Below are 14,191 nucleotides of genomic sequence, written 5' to 3'. Positions count from 1 at the left end.
AGCATGTGTTTCTAAATAATAACGTTACTATTTCAGTACGGTCCGTGTTCTGTATAAGTACCAAAAAGTGAAATTGTAATTTAATTTGAAAGAAGAAAAAGTTTGTTAAAATAAATGTTTGTTCAATTTCAGATGCATTTATGAAACGAAATTATTTTTATTTTTCTAATAAAATTAAAATAAAAAGGAACATATTTTCAATTGCAAATTGATTTTTGTAAATTCATGTACATGTTTTTAAAGGCACCGATTTATAATAAATAAAACGTTAAAGTGATTTCATAGTCGGCAGCCATTTTGATTGTAAAGCTAAACATTTTTCCGTTTAAATTTCTTTAAGTAACGCTGTCTACGGGAAATGGGGAAATCGAGATTGACATATAAAATTACACTGATTTAAAATGCATTGAATTGTTAAAAGTTAACAAATAAAATATTGAAAAAAAATATTACCTTTCTTTGTAGGCAATTCAATAAAAAATTGGATGATTTATTTTTTGTTTGAATCGGAAAAATCTGACGAGTCGCTCGACAATGTTCACTTTACACTGTTCTACTGGTTTAGCCATATCGATGCCTTCAAGTCTAATGTAAACAAGTTCGGAAAAGTCTGACGATGTTCACTCTATACAAGTCTGAACGCTTCTGTCCCCCCCCCAGCAACCTGCTTTCATGGTGACATGGCGCACCTCAAAATCACGTGTGAGACATGATTTTTCAGGAACTGTGCGACACCAGGGACATTAAAATTATTTATACGAAATTGTATTTTTACTAAAATTGCGAGTTGGGAATAATATGTATTGTTTTGAAAATATAATTATCCACTGACACGTGTTTGGTCGTCTACGAGTCATCAGAGTTGCTGAATGTACCGTGATTCGCAATCACGACCCCCATTATAAGAAGCGTAAACCTCTACCATCGCGTTTTTTTTAAATGTAGATGTAGATTTATTTGTTTTTGTTTGAATTTATTCCAAAATGATCGCAAACAAAAACAAATAAACAACATCTACAGAAAAAAAATGCGATGATCCAACAGTCTTGTGCGATGGTCCGGTGGTAGAGGTTTAAGCTTATTTCATGGGGCCCGATTTCGAGTCACGCTAGATTCAGCCATACTGATGAGTCGTAGACAACGAAACACGTGCCAGGGGAACAAGAACATGTTTTATACATATGTTTAATCAGCTAGTTAACGTTAAAATGCCCACATTCGTTTAGTTCGCAGTCACCTTCATGTTATATACATATGTTTGGTCAGCTGGTTCACGTTAAAATGGCAACGTGTTGACAGTTCATTTAGTTCGCAGTCACCTGCATTCAGAATCACATCTTTGATCTCAGGAACAGTCATCCCCTTTTCGAACTGGAGTTTTATCCAATCTATATTAGCTCCTTGTAGATAAAGTCTAAACATGTTATGTCCACCTTTGCCTTTGCTTTGATTATAACTGTAGCAGCAGGTTGAAACAATATCTTTGTAAGCTTCTGGGCTTGACCTTTACTCCTGATCTTAAATGGAATACGTACATCAAATACGTTGCCAAGGCCGCTGTAAAAATGGTCGGATCATTCTATCGATCCAGTAGATATCTCACTACTGATGCAATGCTTTATATAAGAGCAAGGTACGTCCAAGCATGGAATACTGTTGCCACATCTGAGCAGGAGCTGCTAGAATGGATTTGTCCTGCCTTGATAGGGTTCAAAATAAATTTCGACAGAAGAGATGTTGCGAGTTTGTCTCTGCTTTATCGTTATTTTCATGGAAAGTGTTCGACTGAGCTCCAATCTATGGTCCCCCCTCGCCAAACTTTTACAAAAAACACTCGTCTAGCTGAAAACACTATCAATAATCCCCCAACTCTTTATTTGTGCCTAAACCTAAACGTAGATTCCAGTATCAAACTTCTTTCTTAGAACTGAACGCCTCTGAAATTCTCTTCCGTTTTCCTGCTTTCCATATGGTTGTCTTCAAGTTCAACGTAAACAAGTTAACAAATTTAACGAACTTCCATTACTACCGCTGGAAAAATGGTGCGATCTTTCTATCGATCCGGTAGATATCTCACTGCTGATGCTATTCTCTATCTATATAAGAGCCAGGTACGTCCGAGGATAGAATACTGTTGCCACATATGGGCAGGAGCTGCTAGAAAGGACTTGGCCTGCCTTGATAGAGTTCAAAATAGACTTCGTAGCCTCGTAGGAGATGTCCTTTTCTCTTCCTTGCAACCTCTATCTCACAGAAGAGATGTTGCGAGTCTGTCTCTGATGTATCGTTATTTTCATGGAAAGTGTTCGACTGAGCTTCAATCTATGGTCCCCCCTCGCCAAACTTTCACAAGAAACATTCGTCTAGCTGTAAACACTATCAAGAATTCCCCCCACTCTTTATCTGTGCCTAAACCTAAACATAGATTCCATGATCAAAGCTTCTTTTTTAGAACTGCACGCCTGTGAAATTGTCTTCCGTTTTCCTGCTTTCCAGCTGTCTATAATATGGTTGTCTTCAAGTCTAACGTAAACAAGTTTCTGATGAGCCGTTCCACTTAAGTTAACAAATTTACCGAACTTCCATTACTATCGATTTCTATATTGCCCTTTTTACATTGTTCTACTGGCTTCAAGTCCAATGTAAACAAGTTCGACAAAATCTGACGTTGTTCTCTCTACACAGTTCTGAGCGCTTCTTCTTAGAACTACTCGCCTATGGAACACTGTTCTGCTGGTTTGCTTCTTGAACGACCACAATATCGTTGCCTTCAAGTTCAATGTAAACAAGTTTGGAAAAGTCTGACGATATTCACTCTACACAGGTCTGAACGCTTCTTCCCCACCACCCAGCAACCTGCTTTTAGATGTTGTTTATTTGTTTTTGTTTGAATTTATTCAAAAATGATCGCAAACAAAAACAAACAACCAAACAACATCTACAGAAAAAAAAAACAGTCCAACAGTCTTGTGCGATGGTCCGGCGGTAAAGGTTTAGGCTTATTTCATGGGTCACGCTAGATTCAGCCACGACGAAACACGTGCCAAGAAAACAGGAAGATGTTCTATACATATGTTTGGTCTGCTGGTGCACGTTAAAATGGCAACGTGTTGACAGTTCATTTAGTTCGCAGTTTGCTTTGATTATAACTGTAGCAGCAGCAGCCGAAGATTCTCTGAAAAGCAATGACATGCAAATGACCATGATCGATTTGATGTGTTATCTGCCATAATTGAAGGAGAGAATTGGCTGATTGGTTGTAAGAATGAGGTTAAAACAATATCTTTGTAAGCTTCTGGGCTTCACCTTTACTCCTGATCTTAAATGGAATACGTACATCAAATCTGTTGCCAACGCCGCTGGAAAATTGTCGGATCCTTCTATCGATCCAGTAGATATCTCACTACTAATGCAATTCTCTATCTATATAAGAGCCAGGTACGCCCAAGCATGGAATACTGTTGCCACATCTGGGCAGGAGCTGCTAGAAAGGACTTGTCCTGCCTTGATAGGGTTCAAAATACACTTCGTGGCCTCGTAGGATATGCCCTTTTCTCTTCGCTGCAACGTCTATCTCACAGAAGAGATGTTGCGAGTTTGTCTCTGCTTTATCGTTATTTTCATGGAAAGTGTTCGACTGAGCTTCAATCTATGCCCCCCTCGCCATACTTTTACAAGAAACAATTGTCTAGCTGAAAACACTATCAATAATTTCCCCCACTCTTTATCTGTGCCTAAACCTAAACGTAGATTCCATGAACAAAGCTTCTTTCTTAGAAGTGTACGTCTGTGGAATTGTTTTCCAATTTCCTGTTTTCCAGCTGACTACAATATGGTTGTCTTCAAGTCCAACGTAAACAAGTTTCTGATGAGCCGTTGCACTTAAGTTAACAAATTTACCGAACTTCCATTACTATATTGCCCTTTTGACTACTGTACACTCTTTAACCCTTATCCTTGAGTGGCCTCTCGGCCTTGATAAGTGGTGACGCCTATTTAAAAAAAAGAAAACGCAATATATCGTCACTTTTGTTGTTAAAGGAATGTTTGTAATCAAAGATTGAGTTTGTATCTCAGTATGGAACAACCATCAATCCGTTAGAAACTATATTTACCTTTATTTTGTATCTCAGTACGGAACAACCATCAGGTGGTTTAGTTTAAGCATTGGGGTGTCGACATTTTACTGTAAAGCATTCGGATTCATATTTCAAAAAAATCTCAACAAATAAACCATTTTCTAAACAAAACATTAACTCATATTTTTACACACATATTTATTGACTCTGAAAATGTAAAAGTAAAAAAAAAATAATTTATTGTTTTTATTAATTAAAAATTATACAAAAATGAATCATAAAATCATTTAATGTTGAAAAGACAATTTAACTGATGGGACATTCTGACATGGTGACGGATTTTGAGGTCGTCACCAAAATCTGCTTTAAAAAGTAACAAAATTAAAGGAAAATAAAGGTGGAAATTAACAAGCAACGCAAAGAAGAATGAACAAATGAAATAACGACCCGAAATGAATTTAAAATGATACGAATTTATTTAAAAAAACAATAAAATATTACGGTTGCTTATATTTTCCTAAGCTCAAGTTTTCAAAACCTGTAAGGTAACATATGAAGTAAAAATTAAAAAAACAATACAAAACACAATTCTTACTTGAAAGAAAGGCTGAAATGAAAAGCACATACAAAATAGAAAATATCTTTTTTTTCAAGTTTTTAAATTCAGTTTTTCAACAAAAAGTTTTTTCTCTGTTTTTTCTGAAAAGAAAAACATGGAAGTTGCAAGGTTCTTTTAAAGTTTTTTCTTTTTCTCTTCTCTTCTCTGTCTCTTTTTTTACAAACAAAACCTTCAAAAGATCATATGGTATTACTAGACGAATACTTAATATAGTTAAATCCTTCTTAAGAAATGAATCCAGGTTGTCCTCGATGAATGTACGTCAAAACAATATATCAATGCGAGATTACCTCAGGGGTCAATCCTAGGACCTTTATTATCCCTGGTATTCATAAATGACCTCCCTGAATAAAAATGGTTCTGAGATGGGTATATTTGCTGACGACATCACGCTCTTTAACAGGCACAAGAGGAAAACGAATGTACACGTATCTAAGCCAATCTGTGGTGGAATGGCGACAAAAATTGATGGTCACATTCAATGCTTCCAAGACTAAGCTCCTTTCCTTTAATAACTACAAGAAACCTTGGCAAATGATACATTAGCTGATTGTAGTTCGTTAAAACTGCTCGGCTTAACATTCACGGGGAACATGAGTTCGAATTATTTTCTTTCCCTTTTATTAATATTATTGGAATCTTTTCTTTTTTTTTCCTTGTACACCTTTTTGTGAATTATTCCATGGATTTTTGCCTTTGGATTATTATGGACCATCTTCTTCTAATTACGGGATTTCCTTGGATTTTACTTGTAGAAATAGAAATTCTTTAACTTTCTTGAAGTTTTACATTTGGATTTCACCGTCACTGGATTTTTTATCTTCCACCAGACTATCCATTTGTGTGTAATCACCTTTTTCTTTACCATATTCCCTCTGCTTAACTTTTTTGTTATCAAGTAAGATCTTTGACTTACTTGTTGTTTCATCAAATATTTCTGCATGCAAAATTCGATCCCGCATTTTGCTAATTCCTACCCTCTGATGAGAAGGAAAATATTTCTTTGAAACTCCGCGGATTAAGGACTATCCATTTATCTAGTGTTTCTTTTTCAGATTAAATATGTTTTTAACTCATTTACAAAGTGTTTTTTAACATATTTTATTAACTGTTTGCTCATATATATATATATATATATATATATATATATATATATATATATATATATATATACTTTTAATTATAAATATATATATAATTAATAGATAATATGAATATATATTGTAATATATATATATTATAATATATATGCATATATATATATTATAATATATATATATACTTTTAATTATAAATATATATATATAATTAATAGATAATATAAATAAATATATATATTAATATATATATATATTATAATATATATATATATATATATATATATAATATAATATATATATATACATTATGTAGCAAAATATTTGGTACATTGTTTCTTTTTCTCGTATTTCCCAAACAAACATATATATATATATATATATACTTTTAATTATAAATATATATATATAATTAATAGATAATATGAATATATATTGTAATATATATATTATAATATATATGCATATATATATTATAATATATATACTTTTAATTATAAATATATATAATAAATAGATAATATAAAAATATATATATTATAATATATATATATATATATTATAATATAGATAATATGAATATATATTGTAATATATATATATATATATTATAATATATATGCATATATATATTATAATATATATATATATACTTTTAATTATAAATATATATAATTAATAGATAATATGTATAAAATATATATATATATATATATATATATATATATATACATTATGTAGCAAAATATTTGGTACATTGTTTCTTTTTCTCGTATTTCCCCAAAAAATGAAGTTAATTTAAATGAAATTTACTCTCAAACTTTGAACAGATATTAACTATTTAAAAATAAGACGAAAAAAAATATACTAAGTTGACAAATATTTATTAACAAAAAATTATATTACACACATGCAAAAGTATTTAACACACTGTTAAATTTCATTCTTAAGCAGTCATTTCCTATTGCAACAAATTCTCACATAACCAGAAAGCACCCTAGAGTGTTGGCTCCTTATATGTCAGTTGATAACAGCTCTCAGCCACTGCGCACGTTGCCTCTTTCATTACTGTTTCAAAATGGTAAAACAAAGGAATTGACTAATGATAAAATGCGGCATGAAATTATAACAAAGCAGAAAGATGGAAAGCAGTACAGGAAAATTACTTCAGAACTAAATTTGATGATGAATACAGTTGGGAATGTCGTGATAAATTGGAAAACAATGGATGGTAATAATAAAAATCTCTTGAGAATGGGTCGGCCACGTATAGTAAATGGTTACTGATCGTTACATTGCTTGTAACGTGAAGAAAGAACCATTTCTGAATAGTTAAATTGCTCGTAACGTAAAGAAGAACCATTTCTGACTCGTGGAATCGTACAGGCCTGTATTCTGGATCACCGAGAAAGACTCCATTGTTGAGTCCTACACACATAAAAGATGATTTGAGATTTGCTTTTAAATATCAATATGAATCGGATAACTTCTGGAACAAAGCTATTTCGTCAGATGAAACTAAAATTGAGATTTTCGGAAGAAACATGCGCACCTGTGTATGGAGGAACAAGGGCATAGAATTAAACCATCTAATACTATTCCCACTGGAAAATTTGGATGTGGAAGTGTGATGATTCGAACTGCTTTTCTGCGAATAGAGTTAGAAGAATTGCAAACATAGAAGGGAAAATGAATGCAGAAAAATACACAAAGATTTTGTCAACGTAAGAATGCCGCAGATTAAGGATTGGGCCATGATTTTTATCTTCCAGCAAGACAATTATCCCAAGCACAGGGCTAAAATAATTAGGTAATGGTTTAAGGATAATAGCATAAGTGTTCTGCAGTGGCCTAGGCCGTCGGCGGACCTAAATCCCATCGAAAATCTATGGAAAATTTTGAGGTTAAGGCTGCATCCAAAACATCCCAAGAATATCAAGGAATTAAAGAAAGTTTGAAAAAAAGAATGGATGAAACGGTAAGCAGTTATGAAAAGAATTTGAAGGCTGTAAAGTAAAACAGAGGTTGTACCAGAGGATATACAACTAAATATTAGTAAATGTGTTAAATGCTTTTGACTAGGGGTAATTTGATTTTTCGGTAAAGATTTGTCAACTAAATATATATTAATATCCTTTTTATTTTCAGATAGATAATATCTCTTGAGAGATATAGTGTAAATTTAATTGATATAAAATAATTATTTTTGAGAAATACGAAAATAATTCAATGTAGTAAATACTTTTCCTACCCATTGTATATATATATATATATATATATATATATATATATATATATATATATATATATATATATATATATATATATACTAGCATTACATATATACTATACTAGCATTTAAGCCCGGCGTTGCCCGGGTGTTTAAAGGTGTGTGTTGAGCAAAAAAAAAGCTGCAATGTTTTTAACTTTGACCCCTATTATGACCTCTTAACATTTATTGTTTTGAGCTCTAATCCAGTTATTAAGTTAGATCCATGTCCACGACACCTATATTTAAAATTACACGTTTTAGGACCCAAAATTGTCGGAGGAGTTTGGTAGAGTTCTCAAAGGTTAAATCGTTGAACTTTGACCAACTAACAGCCAAGTCTCTGGCCGAAAACGGACCCGAAAGATTTTCCCAAATCCCAGTACCCTGTATATCAAATTTCAAGTGTAAACTAACAATTAGCAGAGTTATTGCGTAGGAAAATTTACACACATACAGACACGTTCACTTATATATATATATATATATATATATATATATATATATATATATATATATATAACTATACATATATAGAATATTTATATATAGAAATTTAAATATATATATACATATATATATATATGTATATATATACATATATATATATATGTATATATATATACATTTATATATATATATTTAAATTTCTATATATAAATATTATATATATGTATAGTTAGATACGTATAAATGTATCTAAATGAAATACATATATATTTACATAAGGATATACATTTAAATATATGCATATATATTTAAATAAAAATATATATGCATACATATATACACATACATACATATGTAAATATATATATATATATATATATACACATATATATGCATAAATACACACACACACACATACATACATACATACATACATACATACATATATATATATATATATATATATATATATATATATAATACAGCTAATGCTGAAGAAAGATATCTTAGTTTATTTTCGGTTTTTAAATGGTCAATATGTTCAAAACGTTTCTTCACACGTAATTAACGAGTTTTTTTTTACAAATTTACGTTTCATTTTTATTTTCGTTTTTATCTTTGACAATTTTCACATTTTTTATTTACATTTTAATTTTTCATTCTTTGTTCAGCCATTTTTAATGCACGTTTCTACCATGTTTTGATTTTTTATTTCTTTTACATTTTTTGAAAACTTCATTCTCGTATTTCTTAATGTACTGGACACACGAAATCGAAATTGTATCCATTTACTAAAGGAATCCCTACAAACCGACCAAATTTTCAATTTTGACCACGAGCAAAAAAAGAAAAAAATCATCCAATTATTTTTTTTTTCGTATTGAATTGCCTAAAATGAAAGGTAAGAATTTTTCTATATTTTATTTCCTTAACTTTTAACAAATTTAATGCATTTTAAATCATTGTATTTCCTATGAAAATCTTGATATTCCCTTTGTTCGATAACAGGCTTAATTAAAGAAGTAAAAACGGTAAAAACGTTTCAATAGTGAATGTGTAGTTTTCCATTCAAAATGGCTGCCGACTATGAAATCACTTCAACATTCGCTATTTTAAACCAGTCCCCCCCCAAAAAAAAACGGGTTTATGAATGTATAGAAATAAATTTTCTATTTAAAAAAAAAACTTGTTTATAAATTTATAGAAATAAATTTTCTAATTAAGAAAAGGTGCTAGTGCACTTACTGATCCGCGTTATTTTTTTTAATCGTATTTCCAAGTTTAATCAAAGTTGTTTTTTATTCAATTGTAAGGTTGAAGTATAGAATAGGTGCAAAACACCCTCCTCTCCCCATGTTAAGAATGGCGTTTTGAAATAATAACGTTATTATTTACGCCCGGATCACTCTCTGCACTAGTACCTAAAAAATATATTCCTCCTTATTCTCAATTTTATTGGAAATAAAAATCAGTTTGTTTTATAAATGGATCCGTAATTGAACAAACATTAATTTTACAAACTGTTTTCTTTCAAATTAAATTACAATTTACTTTTTGCTACTTATACAAAACACGGACCGTGCTGAAATATTAACGTTATTTAGAAATCCATACTTAACATGGTGACTGAGTATATAGAACTCTATTCTATTTTTAAAAAAACTTCTTATACTTAAAATATAAAAATATATTTAAATCGTAAAATGTGTAGTTTTCCACTCAAAATGGCTGTCAACTGTGAAGTCAGTTCAACGTTTGATATTTTAAATCGGTTTCTCCATTGTTTACATGGATTTTTAGAAAGCAATTTGCAATGTTCATTTTATTTTCAATTCAAAAATAAAAATCAGTTTGTTTTATAAATGAATCCGAAATTGAACAAACATTAATTTAATAAACCTTTTTCTTTAAAATGAAATTACAATTTTCTTTTTGTGGTGCTAATGCAGAGACTGATCCGCACGATTTTTTAAAATCGTATTTCCACGTTTAATTAAAGTTTTATGGGATTTTTTTTTCATTCAATGGTAAGGTTAAAGTACAGAATAGGTACAAAACACCCTACCCTCCCCATATTAAGAATGGCTTTTTAAATAACGTTATTATTTTAGCTCGGATTACTCCCTGCATGAGTACCCTTTTTCTTACTTATACAAAACACTGACCGTGCTGAAATACTAACGCTATTATTTAGAAACCCATGCTTAACATGGTGATATTGAGTGCATAAAACCTTTGGTGATATTTAGCTGCCATACATTTTAATTTTTCACTCATATATTTTTAATTTTTGTTTGCGGGGTTCTCTGCTAAATTATAAAATATATTTAAAATGAATATGCACGCATTTAATTAAAAAAATAATTAAACGAATAAGCTATATGGGGTACTTGTTTTTTAAAATTTATGTTAATATTCAAATGCCAAGGAATATTAAATAATATATTTAAAAATATATTAATTATATTAAGCATATTTCATAAGGTATATTCTAAAATAAGGGGTATATTATTTAAAAATCATTTTATTTCTGTTTATATAAAAATATTTTAAAATATTCTATATGGGTAAAGTCATCATTATTATAAAATAAATGTTATTGATGTTTGTACAAAAACATTTAATAATAGATTATGTGAGATACGGCAATATTATTTACTATATATCTAAAAATAGTAATGTGTTTTATGGGACAGGAAAATAACATGGTGTCAAAAGTAGGAAATTATAAATATTTAACTTGAAAAATACTTTGTTTGTTTAATTTAGCGCTTCTGCATTATAGAGACGAAAAAAACGTGTTCATGAATTTCTAAAAGTAAATTTTCTATTTTTAAAAATATGTTCCTCCTTATTCTCAATTTTATTGAGGAAAAAAAATCTGTTTGCGTTATAAATGGATCCGTAATTGATCAAACATTAATTTTACAAACTTTTTTCTTTAAAATTAAATTACAATTTACGGTACTTGTACAGTTTAGTCAAGACATTAAAAAATGAAAATATCGAAAAAAAAAATGTTTAAATTGTACGTATCTGTTATCGAATGAAGTTCTCCGAAAAAAAAATTCACTTAATTTAATCAAGTTTTTTTTTTATTCTTTACAGCGAAAAAAAAAAACAATTATGATGCCGAGCAAAAAGCCCGGACCGTACTAAAATACTAATGCTATTATTTAGAAACCCATGGTGATATCGATTGCATAAAAGCATAATCTGTAGTGTCGTCAAAAATTGAATTAACAACCGAAACCATAAGAATTGACTTTAACCTCAACATCCAATCGAAAGAAAAAGGCAATATAATCTGTACAAAAAAAGTCCGATTTTAATGGTTTCTAATTATTATTTAAACAAAACAATTATAAAAGTTTTAAAAAATGAATATAGATATTTAGCAAAGACAAAACGAACAAAAAAAGGAAAAATTCTTAATATATATAAAAAATAAATGTAATCAAATAAAAGAAAGTTACTCTTCTTTCGAGCGGGATCTTCTTTTTTTTTTCTTTTTTTTTTTTTTTTGGTACTAGTGCACTTATTGTTCCGTGCTGAAATAATAACGTTATTATTTAAAAAGCCATTCTTAACAAGGGGCAGGGAGGGTGTTTTGTACATATTCTATACTTAAACCCTACAATTAAATAATAAAAAAAAACTTTAATTAAACTTGGAAATCTTTTTTATTCTAAAAATAAGATCGACAAGTTAAAGTTTCTAGGTGCTACTGATCCGCGCTATTTTTTTAATCACATTTCCAAGTTTAATTAAAATTTTATTATGTTTTTTGGGTTTTTTTATTCAATTATAATGTTAAAGTATAGAATAGGTACAAAACACCCTCCCCTCCCCATGTTAAGAATGTTATTTTAAATAATAACGTTAATATTTCAGCACGGATCAATAAGTGCACTAGTACAAGTTTCTAGTTTGCTTTGTTTTCATGATTTAAGCGATTATCGAGACTTCGCAGTTGAATGTCGGCCATCTTGTCGTTCTAACTTCCCAACTCGTTACTACTTGTGTTTAGAATTAAATAGACGCTTTAAAATATGTTAAACCACACAAAACTTATCTATGTAGTCAAAACTACAATTTATATTGCCTTTGGTCATATTTAGCTGCCATACATTTTAATTTTTCACTCATATATTTTTAATTTTTGTTTGCGGGGTTCTCTGCTAAATTCTAAAATATATTTAAAAATGAATATGTACGCATTTAATTTAAAGAAATATTTTCACGAATAAGCTATATGGTGTAATTGTTTTTAAATTATGTTAATATTCAAATGTCAAGGAATATTAAATAATATATTTAAAATATATTATTTGAATTTAGGAAAACTCGTCCCGGGAAAACTCGTCTCGGGAAAACTCGTCTCCGGAAAACTCGTCTCCGGAAAACTCGTCTCGGGAAAATTCGTCCCCTTTCGCTAGGTAGGAAAACTGGTCCCTTATTGAATAAATATCGATTGAAAACACATTTTATAATCGTTCTTGGAGGAGACATTGTTTTTTAAAATAAACTATAGCCCCCCCCCCCACCATAATATTTTTTAAAAAATATTTTTACTTGTTTAATGTTTTTTTTTTTTTTTTTTTTAAATAAAATCGATTTTCTAAGTGTTCGTTTTCTACCTAACTGGCTAAGTTCTTAGTGGTTTAACTTATTTTAAAGCGTTTATTATGTTCATACAAAGTTAATTACAAATTTTTTTTTGTTCTTATTTTAACGATGTTTTTTGGAGTCATAAAAACAATAAAAAAACAAAACCCAAAAATTAAAAAACAGGGAGCGATTCGATTCTTCGTTACGCTTTTGGTTTTGTTTTTTAATTATGATAGTTTTTAGTTGTTATGTTTTTGTTTTCTGTCATACCAAATGCACTCATGCGTTATTTAAAATTATGATTTTATCAATTATCAACATTTATTGTCGTCCTGCACAAATTAACTAATAAATTAAAAGCGAAATATTTTTTTGGCGCGAGAGATGCCATGTGCTAACAATCTCTCGTTAACTCATTTTTAATTTTTTTAATTTTTACTTCAAAATTCTAAAATCAATCATTAAGAGAGAAAGTAATCACTAAATAAATTTATTAATCAATTTTATTGAAAACTCCGCTATCGTTTATCAAGAATATTTTTAATTTCATTTTTTGTTGGTTGCTTTTCGAAGGGAGATATAGGTTTTATCCCCCCCCTCTCTCTCTAAATTATATTTTAAAAAATATTAAAATTTATTATTTTCTTTTTAAAACCAAATCTCCCTCTGTAATTTCTTTAATTTTTTTATTTTTTAGCGATTATCAAGACCCCCTAAGATGTGATATACCGGGCATTATTTCTCGTTCTCCCGTAAACACTCGACAAGTTTTTGTTTGTTTTCTGTTTTTTTTTCTTTACCAAATAAACGATTCCAAATAAATTAAATAAACAACATAGTCGGCGAGGTAGAAAAATCGATTTTACCCTTTTATAAACAACAGTATATAAGTAAATTCTTTTTATATTAATATTAAAAAAAAAATGCGGTCTCGTTTATGAACATAAACGCTTTTATTAAAAACACAAAAAACATTAAACAAGTAAAAATATTTTTTAAAAAATATTATGGGGTGGGGGCTATAGTTTATTTTAAAAAACAATATCTCCTTCAAGAACGATCATAA

The sequence above is a fragment of the Euprymna scolopes genome, chromosome 46 (genome assembly GCF_053919585.1).
Source record: "Euprymna scolopes isolate OS-2025 chromosome 46, ASM5391958v1, whole genome shotgun sequence".
NCBI classification, from domain to species: domain Eukaryota; kingdom Metazoa; phylum Mollusca; class Cephalopoda; order Sepiida; family Sepiolidae; genus Euprymna; species Euprymna scolopes.
The sequence above is the reverse complement of the archived record's forward strand: the minus strand, read 5'-3'. Positions refer to the sequence as shown.